Below are 6,000 nucleotides of genomic sequence, written 5' to 3' on the forward strand. Positions count from 1 at the left end.
TGAGATAAGGATATCCTCAATTATAGCCAAAATGAAACTATTTTGTTAGGTGATGGACACTCAAGAAATCATGTTTTTTTAGCACAAATGAAATGCTCCGGTGGGCGGTGACTAAGCAGTAAAATCCATTGTCAAAACTGTTTTTGCGTGTAACGCGAGAGAATTGAAGAATTTCCTGTCGCATTTGCTTGTCATAAGTCATAACCCCAGCGTTGATGAGGCCAAGAATCTTACAGGTATTTAGATGAGGCATACGAGTAGTGTATCAGCCAGGTGATGAATTGAGGTCCTCCATTACCGACAACCGATAGCATGTTGAATGCAACAGCTTTATAGGTAACAGCAAACAGAAACGGACACTTGAGGAAGAAAATCGTTACTGGAGATAAACCGCAGAGGCACGTGCCCCCCCCCCCCCTGGAGATAAACTGCAAAGGTTTTGAGTCTGAATACCATTTTAAGGTATCTTGAATATGAATCGCACAAACGAAAAAACACATCCCTTGCTTGATACTGGCTTCCCGTTCAGCGAGACAAGGAGCAACTGTTTTTTTTCCTTTTTGTGAATTGACAGGACAATTTTTACAGGATTAACATCGTCTCCACTTTGACAAATGACAATGTTAGTCATATTTAATCGTGTTGTGCGTCATTTTTTTGCACTTTTATTCGTGATAAAATAGCTAATATTGCACGTTTATCTGGTTCAGATTGGTCATGGGCTAGTCAACAGCCTTGTAGTATACCTAATAAAAAAGCGCTTAATAAGGTTAACCATTTTTTATGTACCTTTCATGCCTAACACCAGAATATTTGCTTTTTCATCATAAGTTTCGGACCGTGTTTGAAATGTGTATATTGGTACCAATTCAAGATACTCTTTCTAACTGCTCGTAACCGTTTTTTTTTTTATTGAACCTGCAAGCACTAAAATTATTTCGTGACCGCAAGTGTGGCATAAGTAGATGCTACAATGTTTTATTGCTTTAATGTGTGCTCTGGCTTTGGAGGGTATCCAAGGGGCATCGGATGCATTTGCTCCTTTGGGTTTCGTCCAAAACTGAGAAGCTTTTTTTCTCACATGGATGAAAACTGAACCATTTCGGAAGAGCTAGTTTGCGTTGAATTGCACAGCAACTCATAAGGAAGCAAAATACGAGTTTTTCTTTAAATATTGGAACTTTTATGGATAATATCTCCCTAAAACATCATCGCTACCTTTCTATGTATGTATAGGTATCAGCCCAGGTATAAGGAATGGTATTCGTATATCAAAAGATAAGAGTGATAGACACAGAAAAGAGCGACAATCTGCATTTTCCTTCCATGCCCTAAATGGAGCACGTCACTTTTTATGTGAGCTATATATGTAGTTATCTGTCGTCGTAAGATAAAGACGCTGATCCTTGTCACAAATGCTTATAATAGAGCGACAACACATCTCCTATAACTCGCCACAGCTTGCGGTGCCTGATCCTACTGGAAGCTGTTGAGTTCAATCAAATACGGCATTTGTACTGTGAGAGAAAAACACGGCCCTATCGCGGTGCCGCCGTCCGGGCAGCATGGTTGGTATGCCGCGCACCGAACGCCAGAGATCAATACGTAAACGCCACAGAGGAACTCGCCGATTAGCGGCACACAGAATCAAAGTGCAGTCAATCGCAGTCCACTTACAATGTGAGCAGGCTCACATGATGAAAGGTTGCCAGTTTTCAAAGTGCATTCTGAATACCAAAGTTGTCAATGGTTTTTAGAACTAGCAAAAATGCAGAATTCCATCGCATTTGAGCTTGCTTGCAAGCTGTAACACAAGTTGATTTCTTCGGAAACAGCAAAACTTAGATGCATCAGAGGGGTAAAGTTTATAAGCAAAACTTTTCCAGCGATTTCAACCACTTATTTTGCAAGAAGCTCAACACATAGGTTCCTGATTGATTTTAAAAATGTTTGCTGTTTTGAGTTTGTCTAACAAAATAAGGACTTTGTCTTTGCCGTTTCCAAAAAAAAAGAAACGTTCGCTTCCATGGATTTGTCTCTAAAGATAGAAGGAAACTTGAGGAATTAAAGGTCCCGGTCCTTCACAGTAAATATAATATGTTTGATGATCGTTCCTCTGTTGGTCGGACAAAACGGCTGGTAAAAGTGATTGCTCTCAGATGACCTCCGACAGTCTCCTGCCTCCCCGCGACCCCTCTTCACCTGGATGTGTGATGGCAGACGTCACAGCGGCACCAGGCGGTCACCACTCACCGCTGGACACCCGCCAGTAGCGTCACCACCCGTCACTCACCGTCACCAGCGCGGCCGGCCCGTCAGCACAGCGCCCTCCCCTCCCCCCTCCCCAGGGAAACACTCTCAGCAGACTTATGCAAATGAGCATAAATCAAACGAGAGAGCAAAACGTTCAGTGAAATCAACGAGCACCGACTTGATGCACTTTAATGAAAGACAATATTAAACAGACATAATTAAACATAGTTTGTCTAACCCTAATTGGCAGTTGGGAGATCAAAGCTAAACTGTGGGGAACAGGGCCGGCCGACGGCTCGACAGTCGACTTTTACCCAGCGTTCGTTCCCGCCAGTCTGTATGGTTGTCTGCACACGCAAAGGCACCATGCTCAACAATTTTGCACCGATTTGTCGGGACGGCTGCTGATTTTCTATTAATCGTATGCGGTGGCTATGATTCGGAATTGCCCAGGGGCGCGCGTTTTCCTTTGACTAGCCGAGCAGAGGTCATTGTAAACGCAGCGACGAAGATTGTAATTTTCTGTGACGGTTCAATCTGACTTCAGCGAGGCGCGCAGTGGCGCACGGCACTCGCCGCAGTATTAAATTGGGTCTGGAGCTTTCAATTCATTTTATTTTATTTCAGACTGCGATATAGCAGCTATTGCGAATTTATATTATGATTTGCCAATATAAATGGAGAGACGGGAGCAATGGTAAAAGAAAAAAACATTAGGTATAGAATGCCTCAAACATCTAACTCCTTCAATACATAACCCATGTGTATTGCGTACTTTTACTCAACAACTATTCAAATCGTCATAATGGATAAGATATATGCCCAATGCTTCGTCGTAAAAAGGGTTTGAACTATATAGCAAAAGAGAATGCTCCCAAAGCTGCGTTTCCTAGGCCGAAATATCTACATGAATACAATGCTGGCTCGGACAACCGCATAGCACTTAAATCGAACTGCCAGTCCGTTCAGTCCTTCTCCTCGAACCGGAGCCGTCCGAAAATGTCGAGCAGCCCGGCGGAGACACGTGCACCCACTCGTGCGGTCGGCCGCCGAACCAGCGACGCACAATGTCCCGCTCTCCGCCGAACCAGCGCCGCACAATGTCCCGCCCGCCGAAAATCAACACTCGTCCCGGGCCGTATACAAATTCGGCTCTAATGAGACATCGGGCCGCCGCCTCAATAGCCATTATTTTTGGAGTGAGCTTTGTGCGCCACAATGGTCGCGGTGCGCTGCGTCGATCGGCGGCGTTCGATGGCGACCGACCGAGCGATCGTCGTCTCACGATGTCGCCGGCTTCGACGGAGAGAGACGGGGGCTGGTGGTACACAATCGGAAGGTGGTAGACTTAGAGTAATTCTGCTGGGAAAGGAGAAGGGCTGGGCAGGTCAGCATGGGGGAGGCGGAGAGCGAGCAAAGACTGTGGGAGAAAGTGTGGAAGAAAGTGTGGGAGAGCCATGCAGTAACGACAACCTGGATCCTGCACCGATCAGTTGGATGAAGGGCCTTCATCAGCCGGATGGAGAGGCGGAGGGCCAACAAGCATGAAGAACTACAAGGGGGATATGAATTATCACAGCTTCTCTACGAATGCAACATTTTCCTTGCAAAGTACTGAGCACTCACATTTAATTGCGTATGATTGGAGGCGAAAAACAAGGCGTTGCATTTCAGTCTCATGGACCAGCCTGGACGAATTTGATTATGGATACTTGAGGTACCAATGTTTAGTGCGCAAACATTCTTGTTATACTAATGCATCATATTGGCCGGAAGCTCGACGTAAAGGCTACTGTTTCGATTTTGATAAGAAATCCTTCCAACCCATTATACCTACTGTTCATTTCTAAGCTTGCACGCTATGCGAGTAACGGCCTTGTTTGAACAGAGATGTTTCTAACATCGGGATCTAGTCGAGAGAAAGCACCCGATACCGACCTGAGTCAGGAGACGAAGCGTCGTCTCTCTCTCTCTCTCTCTCTCTCTCTCTCTCTCTCTCTCTCTCTCTCTCTCTCTCTCTCTCTCTCTCTCTCTCTCTCTCTCTCTCTCTCTCTCTCTCTCTCTCTCTCTCTCTCTCTCTCTCTCTCTCTCTCTCTCTCTCTCTCTCTCTCTCTCTCTCTCTCTCTCTCTCTCTCTCTCTCTCTCTCTCTCTCTCTCTCTCTCTCTCTCTCTCTCTCTCTCTCTCTCTCTCTCTCTCTCTCTCTCTCTCTCTCTCTCTCTCTCTCTCTCTCTCTCTCTCTCTCTCTCTCTCTCTCTCTCTCTCTCTCTCTCTCTCTCTCTCTCTCTCTCTCTCTCTCTCTCTCTCTCTCTCTCTCTCCTCTCTCTCTCTCTCTCTCTCTCTCTCTCTCTCTCTCTCTCTCTCTCTCTCTCTCTCTCTCTCTCTCTCTCTCTCTCTCTCTCTCTCTCTCTCTCTCTCTCTCTCTCTCTCTCTCTCTCTCTCTCTCTCTCTCTCTCTCTCTCTCTCTCTCTCTCTCTCTCTCTCTCTCTCTCTCTCTCTCTCTCTCTCTCTCTCTCTCTCTCTCTCTCTCTCTCTCTCTCTCTCTCTCTCTCTCTCTCTCTGCCGCTGTATCTCCGGCCGCTTTGGCTCACTGGACCGGTATGGATTCCTCATATATCACTCTGTGACAGGCTGGGAAGAAAGCCGGGCCCTTCCTATCACCGACAATAATTGCCTTTGAATGGGTTTATCTAGTCGCTAATGAATGGCTGCATGCAAAGATGCGCGCGCGTCGGTGCGACGATCTGGGCGCCGCTGGGCGGGGCGCGGCGTCGGCGGCGCGGCGCGGACAAAGGTGGCGCAGCGCCGGATGTCACCTCTGAGGACAGATCGGTGGGGTCGGCGCCGTCACCCCTGGCCGGCAGAGACAAGGTGCCGTGGGGAGACGGGAGACGGGAGACGGGACGAGACGCCACAGACAAGGCGGCGGGATAAGGTGTGTGGGGACTGAGGAGACGGGAATACGCGACCAGAAAACCCGTGCCGGAATACTGGACGGGTTGGAGAAGAAACTTCATGACTGACACCAATCGGGTTATTGTACAGAAACGAATTTAGGTGTCTTTTGTCCTGAGCTCACATATTCAGATTCTGATACCGTGCTCAAAGATCCTGTTTGAAGCCTAGACTGAAACGGCTGATTTCTTACCGTGACATTACAGCACATATGGTACATTTCAACTTTGACTAGTAGCTTGTACAAGAGCTTTTGTAATTCTCCTTAAGATCTATAGTTCGAATGTTTGATTTGGAGAATTCGGAAGTACTTACCTACACCAGCCGCTCTAAGCAGAGTTGCCTGCGTAGGCACTCTTCCACACCACACAATCATGGGGAATCCCCTCAGCCAAGAGAGTTTAAAAGTCAAACTTCACAGTAGGTACTCACGATACTTAGCACGGTCTGTCCCACTGGCACTGATTTAAGCTGGTATCGGGAACTTTCACTAGCCGCGGACTTTATTCGTACTCGAACTGTCAGCAGTACGACCAAAAGATTGAGTGCAGCAGCGGCTCGAGCTCTGGCTCTCGCCACCGGGGTCCGATGCTCTACCAATGGAACAATTGACAAGACTACTGCATTGATATCTAAACATTCCAACCATGCTATCAAAATGATTTTTTTAAAGTTATACGTGGCCTTGACCCGATGTGCGCTGTCTATCACTATGAGGCCAGGGACAGAGAAAAACATCAAAGCTTCTCTAAGTGCAATGTTAACGTTCACAGACCAACAATTAAACAGCGAAA

The sequence above is a fragment of the Amphibalanus amphitrite genome, unplaced genomic scaffold (genome assembly GCF_019059575.1).
Source record: "Amphibalanus amphitrite isolate SeventyFive unplaced genomic scaffold, NRLGWU_Aamphi_draft 000114F_arrow, whole genome shotgun sequence".
Classification (NCBI taxonomy): domain Eukaryota; kingdom Metazoa; phylum Arthropoda; class Thecostraca; order Balanomorpha; family Balanidae; genus Amphibalanus; species Amphibalanus amphitrite.